The sequence below is a fragment of the Branchiostoma floridae genome, chromosome 5 (assembly GCF_000003815.2).
Source record: "Branchiostoma floridae strain S238N-H82 chromosome 5, Bfl_VNyyK, whole genome shotgun sequence".
Taxonomy (NCBI): domain Eukaryota; kingdom Metazoa; phylum Chordata; class Leptocardii; order Amphioxiformes; family Branchiostomatidae; genus Branchiostoma; species Branchiostoma floridae.
In genome coordinates this window covers 20,477,049-20,486,578 of record NC_049983.1, presented here as the reverse complement: position 1 = coordinate 20,486,578, position 9,530 = coordinate 20,477,049, and positions in this window count along the sequence as shown.

Sequence of the window (9,530 nt, the reverse complement as noted above, 5' to 3'; positions counted from 1 at the left end):
ATTTCACAATACAATCATAGTGAAAATCACGATGACTACATAAAAGTTAGACGTAGAGAGTGATTGGTCCAAAAGGAGACTTCTAAACAGGCGTCCACATTTTATGATGTGCCCCTTGAACATAAATGCTGACCCTGCCTCCAGATTTGACCATCCCCTCTTGGTTAAGCTTGATGGGTCAACACTTCTGCCGGATATCCATGTACGCCATACCATACCAGCATCACTGGGTGTAGTGTTAGAGTGCGGTCAAATCAGCTCTGACCACCCGGGTGTCCCACACATGTAGGATCATGTAGTATATTGGCGCATATTTGGCAGGCTCCAGACTAAGTTAAATCCATGACAATGGTGTTTAACTAAATGTCTTGACTTAAATGTACGTTCGTGTATATGCAAGGGGGTTTAACCTCCTTGATATACGTAGAAATACTGGCAGGTTACAGGCATCTCTCAATCTTTACGTTCAACTTTTTTCCGACATACCGCTGAGCTGCAGAGATCTATCTAGGAGACCTGGCATTCAATAACACTTCCCTGGCAGGCACGGACATTCCATCGTGCATCGCTACCGGGCTATCCTGTCTGTAATAACGTCCTCTACAAAGGGTTAATTTTGTAGAAGTCAGGAAAACAGTACTCGCGTGGCTCAGCGTGGATCAATATAACTTAATAGCCAACATCCTCTCACAATATCCTGTTTCTAAAAGTAGCCAGTTCCCAGCGGCCCCGGCTGTCATCTGTTCTATTCCTGTCTTGTGACAAGGATGGTCAATCAGGGCAGGAGACGTAATTGCTGCGTCGTGCACGGAGGAGTATCCTCCAGCGTTCATTAGGTGTATTCTTATGAATGAAATACTCCAGGCTAGGCACGAGGGCCTGATGGTTATTCTGTAGAGTCTCCACCAGAGACGATTGTGGAAGGTACCAGAAGACCTCCCAAAAATGTTTCGATGCTTATGCGTAATGATAGATGTGTAGACTATTTGAGATTTACAGTAAACCTGTCGAACCTATTCAATCATTCAGCTATTCTATAGAAAAATTAAGCATGCGACTTGGTGGTGCAGGAGGGAGGGATTTCTCAAACACTCCATATCCTCATTACCCTTATTAATGATATTTTGAACACATACAAACTGTACTTAATGTGAGCGAAAATTTCTAGCAGGTGTTTTTTTTTTTGGGGGGGGGGGGACTTCCCCTGTTCGTCAATGTGCTGAAAATGTATACGTAATACACACTTGTTTGATAACTCATTTCCTATTTTCAACATTTTTCTATTTTCTTATTGCTAAAAGTCATTTCCTGAAAGCAATTCAAATCCAATAGCTAGGTACATCCCTTTTGAGGATTCTACTTGAAATACGTCCTTTACACTGTGAAGTGTTTCCTTCCTAGTCGGGTGGAAATCTGGCTACATTTAGCCCCTCGCAAATAGATTTTTATTTGCCTTAGCTGCGCGGGAGTTCCGTATCGACCCATGTTGAGCGCACCCTCTCGTATCCAGGATATTAGCGCTGTTGTTTGAAATCTAGGCGGCGCCCTTCCCCTTACCTGACAAACACAACGGCTATATTTCTATCACGTATTTTATTGGGGGTATATCTGTCAATCTTGAAATTGATAAGAGCGGTGTTTTTTCTAACTGAAGAAAGTTGGAGAGTGACCAGTCGGTAACGTTACATGAATTTTGAGGAAAGTTGTGGAAAATTCGAGAAACCTGATTTTCTGGTAAGGTATGGCCCAGAGAAGGTGGCAAAACAAGTTTGCAAATACTAACAAATCGTCAGATACTGCAATTTCAAACATAACGTTATAAAAGACATCGTGTTCGGCATGGTTTGAAGTCCTCAAGGTCTTCATAAGTCTCATCGTCACACAGGTGCGGTGATTTGTAAAGTACAAATTTTCGTCCGGGTTTGAAAAGTTCCTGCCTTCGTGAGTTTGCCTTGCAATGCTACTGTTCATATTTCAGCATCATACATGGCCATGGAACTGCTCAAGTTAAGTTTGCTACACAAGTGAACAGATATGCTCATGGTTAACATATGATGTGAAATCCAACGAGAAATTAACTTTATTTTGCCAAAAGGAATCTCTTTTCCTTCTTTCTTTCTTGTTGTATGCATGTCGGTAGGCAGTACAGTTGTTGAATTGCCCTCTGCTGTCACGTTGAAGTGTTTTTCAGCGGATCGGCTCGAGTGTTGACATTAGATCACCTGTGGGAAGGCTTGGAACATATCCAACTATGACGTTTTACATTGTACAATGTACATTGGCATACAAAACAGGACAAATGTGTGTCAACAGTACCTTTGTTCTCACTTTTTGTGGTTCTTTCAAACGTTGGAGTGTTTATGGTGAACCCACGGAAAACATATGAAACGGGAAAGTGTGCGTCATGTTGATACCAAGTGAATGTGTTGCTCCACAAGTATAAATCACACTAACGTCGATGTAGCGAGATAGCAGCCATACTCATAGCACACTCGTTCTAAAACTTTGTGACAGTATAGAAGTCTTGAAAAACCTGTTAATGTAATAATGTTCACGAAGAGCCCTCAAAACCTAAGAGATATGGGGACAAATTAAGAAGCTTGAAAAATCAAAATATATGCGGTGGCAAGAGTATGCGCTATAAATGTTCAAAATCAAAGAAAGAATGACCTGAATTATAGATCTACTGTAGAGGGATCTGGTTTATCATAAACAGTGTTTTGATTTTTTTCTCAAAAATGCCAAGCATGTAGTACACAGGCGTATTTGTAGACCGTAATCTCCGAGAACGTGAGCTGTTCTTCCAAAGTTCATCGACCTTACGAACGCATACTCCAGTCTATCTCCCGAATTTCACAGTACACGGAAGAGACAACACCCACGACACGGTAGGACGTACGAGAATTGTGTTTTTCTCCATCACAGTGCGAGTGTAACCAGGGACCAAGGACGTACGATGCACAAATCAAATAATTACTCTTCACACGTCATTTGGTGAGGGAAACAAGCATGGCTGATCATGTAATGGGGCGATGTACACACCGGTCATTCACCTTTTACCTGTTAGATGACCTTCATCTATTTTCTAAAGAAACGTTGCATATTAAGTCTTAGCTTCCTTGCCATGTATTCTGCATGAACCTACATATTGTAAACATTGCCGTCTGACACATAGATTGCGATTGTATAGCTATGGGTTTGGTGCGTCCTTTATTCTTATTTTAAACATCTTTAAACGAGACGTTTACTTCAGTGTCACCCTGTTTTCTGACTTGTGACATAGAAATGTATATATAGTCGCCGGAGCATGGCTGGTTAGCACGTAATAGTCTGTGTAACACAAACTCCGCTGTCCAGGGCTCTAACTGGCCGGTGGATGTTTGGCGGGCTGCTATAAGCGAGATTTAATCAGGCTAAGCACGTAACAGCTCGTACGCCATGCATCGGGGTACTTATATTTACTTGCGGACTTATCATTTGCTTGTTAATAACACAAAGCGCACTTATCATTTGCTTGTTAATAACACAAAGCGCATCCGCCGTGACTTCCTTCGTAGTCGTAGTAGAGGGGTGAATGACCGAAGTACGTGTTTTGTAAGAACCAGGGCTGTCTTGTGGTACATAGATAACATTCAACAGCCGCCAGTGGATGACATCCCAGTTGGGAAGTGGTCAGGGATCCGCGCCTACATTTGGATGGCTTTAGCAACATGGAACCGCAGCTTTCGTCTAGTTATCTGAGTAAAATAGATTGCTCGTACTTTCAACAAAGCTTGATGAATGGTCTTTTTAGTGGTGAGTGTGGGGGAGGAGGAGCTAGAGAGCAGAACTAACTACCGAAAATAACTTGAAAACAACTAAAACCGACGGAAACAAACCGTCGACAACTGGTATAAATAGGTATAAAATACATTGTTGGCAGCGACGTGTTCGCCACACTACAGCTCTTGACTCAAAAAGTCAAAGGCTAGCCTAGCACTTTTCTATCGGTACTTCCATGGTAAATGCTCGGCAGAACTTGTGCCTCCAATACGAAACTTCACTGCAAGAACCCGTTTAGCCACTTCCACGGAAGCAAATCCTCCTTTTTTCCTCCACAATCCTCATAACAGGAGGAAGTTCCACGCTCAGAGCTTTTTTCCTAGAACAACATCGCTATGGAATAAACTTCCACGGACTTGCTTCCCCACGGGGTACAATCTGAAACTGTTTAAATTAAGGGTCAACAGACATCTCTATCTCTTCACAATACAGCAATGTAACTTAAAACGCTTGAGTGGCTCAACGAACCTTGTTTTGCGGTGAACTCTAAGTAAATGAATAAATAAAGATTCGGTCCATTTCGGTTGTTTTCAGTGCATTTTCTACGGTAGGGTCGAGGCGGGAAAACTATATTATACTAGAAAGACGCACAGACGTCACAGAAAAAACGTGTACACTACTACAAACATTTGGAGAGTGCACTTCAAAAATACCCACTTCTTCCCAATTTACAAAAAGAATGGGACATTTTAATAAAAGTGGGCCGATTACCGTCAAAGTTTGGTGTCCTTCACTCCCCTGACGTTATCAGGTCTATCGCTACGCCGACTTCACGTGTGGACAGAAAGAAAACTTCTTCCCCTTCCCCTCGGTATTGGGCAGTAATATCCGGTACATCTGGGCTACGAATGATGAAAAGGACTTTTGTCAATTTCCGCAACCTCCTTCATCTCCATTTGATAGCTACGCCTCCGCATAAAGGCAGCGTCATCTAGGAGAGAACACAAACGCCCACGATTCAACGCCGTCTTTTAAAATGTTAGCAGGCTGTTTTCGTAAAAGCGGAATGACATCAGGTTCGGACATCAAAACGTCTTTCATAAAGTATCAGGCGTCTTAAAACAACTTTCATCACAGCTTGCAAGTGTAGAATAACTTGTGATAACCCCATTCTAGATTTTTGTTTCCGAAGTGTTTCATGATTTGGTATTCTGATTTTAAATATTGAGCCTTAATTTACTCTTTCCATATAGGATCGCGAGAGCCAAGTACAGTGATAGAAATACACATGAACAGCATATTCTTATGTCACTTATGTCTTTTAGAGCCCAACGGCGGCTACAACCCAAAGCGTGACCATAGCCTGTCCAGACTAGGAGATACCAACGCCAAGAAAAGCCGCCAGGGGGCCCAAATCTAATGTCTTCAATTATATATAGTTCAATGCCATAGAAATGCCATGACAATTGATCCATAGCTTATATGCTCTTTATCCACAAAAACAGTTACAAGTGTTACCAGAAACACATCACATCAACCTTTTGGCGGAGATAGAATCTAAACCGTAGAAAACACTGGAAGCCTCGCATCTGCGCCGAGATGATTGCTCGCCTAGGACAGCAATTTGCGTTTGCAGTTCCATAATGAGCTCACGAGGGAGGCAATCAAACGTCACCGCAGATATCCGGACTCAGGAAGCGCTTTCATCATTGCCTCTTTCAAACCTTCAAGCAGCAATAACCTTTACGCACGGGTATACAACATCTGTTGTGTGTGTGTCAGGTGTTCATTTTCTGTGCGCTTTTCAAGTGTTTTTAAACATTGCCTTGCCTCGTGGGGGAGTATAAACGAGATAATCTTCCAGCAGATGTTGCACTGACGCTTGTTCCTTTTTTTTTGTACTGTATATATAAATATAAGTACGTGGTCACAATATCAGCTTGCTAGCTGCCTAGTGTCCGCATTGTACTTTCCCTTTGCAATTCGAAAAGTCAAAGGTAGAAGACCGTAACTGCCGGACTTTGTCTTTGTGCTCACTAGTGCGTTTGGTAGGAAGCGAGGCGAGAGGAATACTCAGCACTGCAATATGCTATAAGACCAACTGTAAAGCGTATACCGCAAACATTTGCTTTGCTATTATCAACACCCAGTCATTCCCTAGGTGAAAACGAAGGTATTCTCTTTAGTCTGTTTGTATCTTTGTGTGCCCATAGCTTTTTTGAAAAGTTTTTTTTATGAATATTGTAGAGTGACAGGATGTGAGGTGGAAGATGGCGTAACCGGAGGCTGGCAGGGTTGGAATGGTCGTTTGACCCCGTTTCAAAGATTGTCCTGCAGGCTTACAGAGGATGAAAACACAGAAGTAGGGAAAAATTCGCAATATTGTAAATGAATGAAACAAGAAATTTAAAAACAAAAAGTCTGAATATCTTGCTGTAGCACGCGCGCTAGAGCGCCCTAGTTTCCACATCCGCTCATACTGTCTTCATCCGGCATGAGGATGGATGAGCTAAATCTGATCAGACCGCTTCCTGGCGACCTCTAGGAGTCCGGATACTGCGGAAAACCCTGTGAGGTATTAACAAGGTAATTACCCACCCGGTGTGCTCATACAACGGCAGCGCGAATCTCCATCTCGGGTTTTTTTCTGGTTCCACAATGCACCTTCCACCGCCACACCGACAAAATCTTCCAATTAGATCATAAACCACACATCTTGAATACAATGGACCATAGCTGTATAAAGTTTCAACGGTCTGGAAAGCGCATGTACAAACCACCTTTTTACACCATGCTTAATCCTGCTGTTAATGCCAACCGTTTTGGAAATATATTTAAGAACCGTCTGCAAGACACGTTTCTCTCTGGTTGGAGACAAGAATTAAGAAGTTTTGACAAACTCAGTACTTATTGTAAAATCAAAAAAGAATTCTGTTTCGAAAAATATCTTTCATCTGTTCAAAACAAATTGTTTAGAAATGACCTAACGAGACTAAGGATTAGTGCACACACCTTACAAATTGAAAAGGGCCGACACTACAACATACCAGCCAATGAGAGACTTTGTCCCACATGCCATAATGACATAGAAAATGAATTTCATTTTGTAATGGATTGTCCGACTTATGAAGAAGACCGTCAAAAGTTATTTCAAAATATTGTATGTAAGTCCGAAATTGTACTGCCACCTGCTAGGTCAGAGGTATTCCATTTGATATTATCATGTCCTGTTCATATATCTGCCTACGTTGGCCAATTTATTTACAACTCATTGCAAAAACGAGATAATGCTTTATGATACTCACTAGATTGTTTATACTGTTATATTACATTACATTAGTTGTTAGTTATTTGTATTAGTATATAGTTGTTCATATTGCCATACATTGTAACTGTTACAATTGTTGCGCAATAAAGTTCTTCTATATATATATATATATATATAAACTTTGACACACTGATGTTTTAGGCCGCTTGTGTGCAAGTTGAAAATCTTGTTGAAAATATAGATACACATCTGTTCAGCTTGTAATGATGCATCTTCATTTGTAGAAATGGATTCAGTTCGCCAAGCTTTTGAGAGCGTTCTTAGCTGTATCCGGAGACAAGCCATGATGAAAGACGTTACATTGCCATCTCGTGGGACCCTTTCATCTTTGCTACCTGAAACTTGTCTAATTATCGGCGACATCTTACAAGATACCTCTACCGAAATGTGGGCGAGCCATTTAAAAAAAAAAAAAACTAGAGTCCGGCGACCTCATACCCCCATGAAATATATTTGTCGTGTGTGGCGTAACTGGTACTCTCCAAGCAGAGGTTAGGCACCGGCTGTTTTTTTTTTAACGTTTTTTAGTCGTTTTTATCGGGGTTTCTCTTTTGTCATTTTTCTTGAAGTACGCCAGCCGAAGGTTTTGACACAGCAAGATATAAACAAGCCCGATAAAAACGACTAAAAAAACGTTAAAAAAACAGCAAGAGCCTAACCTCTGCTTGGAGAGTAGTAACTGGTAGAGCGTTCGGCTCGGAATCAATAAAGGTCCCGAGTTCGTACTCGCCGTGCCCCCGACGTTGTGCCCTTAGGAAAGGCACTTTCCACTACCTTCCTCACTTCACCCATGTGTAAAAATGGGTACCTGACTTCGGTCGCGGAGGTAAAAGAAAAGACTACCTTTACCTTCTGTCTGTACTGTGTATGTGGAAATGGTAATGTAAGTTATTTTATTACTAACTTGAGTGCAGTGTCACATTGTCCTTGTCTGTTCATGCATGGTGATGTTCACTTTCAAATAACTAATACACGTCACAAGTATGAAGTTCTCATCATTTATCATGAAGTAGTTTTGCCATTATGCAAACCAATTCCTCATTTGCATCTTTGGTATCTGTTTATGTTCTATCTGTCATGAATAACATATCCTACAGTTCCTAGTGGGCTCAAATTTGTCCCACCTTGTCCTGGCGTCAAAAGCCATCTGCCATCAGGACCTATCGAAACACGGAAACACACGGAATCAGCTCCTTAAAAAAAACGGCGGTACCAGAGCACTGGCGCGGAGCCCGTTATGCGTTTTAGCTTTTATCTCTACAGACGCAGCGTAACACTAGCAACATCACCAATTACCATGTTCCTGGAAAAACCTACCGCAGTGGGCTCGTATCTTTCCATTTTCCAAGAAAATGTGATGGGTATGGGCGGCAGGTGAAAGTGAGGTTCTAAAGTGAAAGGGGTGAGCACGTGAAATGTGTACTCAGAGGAAAAGTAATTAACCTCATTGGCAGGTGCACCAGAGGTGTGAGTGGGTGTTCTCACGAACGTTGTCACGTTTACTGCGTCAGGGCCATCTCTACATCTCTCTGTGGATCTGTGCTGGCGGGAAATCACTGCGCACCACTGAAGAGCTGGTTCCGGAGATAAAAGTACGAGTGTGCTTCATGAAATTACAAATGTAGGTGATATACAAGATGAACCTTTTACCGGTCTCCGCCAAGAGCTACTTCCGTATCAGATCATAGCTTCCTGGGTGCTTATAATTGCACTCAGGAAATAGCCAGTACTTATAAGTTTTCATTTCGAGTGGGAGCAATAACCTCTTATGTTTTACATACCATCGATGACACAAATGCAGGTTGACTCCGTCATAATGTATGCTTTACTGTTAAGACGAAAACAATTGACTTAGTTCACATATTTCCTATAGCCTAAGACGTATGACCATAGGGTCCAATTCTGCTAAAGTTGTAGCGGAGACTAAGGTTTTCGTAAGATAGCTGTATCAAAGCACTCACTCACTCACGACCCATGACCACAGCAGTCGTACTACTCTTTAAGTTTCAGATCAACTTACCATCTTTTGTAGCGGTATGACTAAGTAAAGCAGAAGAAGTTGGTGGGGCATATGATAAAACAGACCACAATCTTCCCCACCAACCTCTACTTGGAGAGTACGTAATGGCAAGCTTTACCGCTATGACCAGCTAACTTCTCTTGCAAATCATTCGCATTCTTTGCCACTTTTCTATCTTTGTTGCTTTACGGTCACTGAGGGAGCTTGCTTGAGTCTGGTTCTTGAAACGCGTGTACCCATTGCAGGCGTGATGAGAAAATCTAATCATTCTGTAATTCGTGATGCGCATTTCTTTCAGAATTACCTCTGTAAATGATGGCAACTTATATAAAATTTGCTTTTGTCACAGTTCTGTGAGGGCAACGGACCATCAACTAGTAACGAATTGGCTCATGTCGACTGAGGATCCCTCTCCAGCTA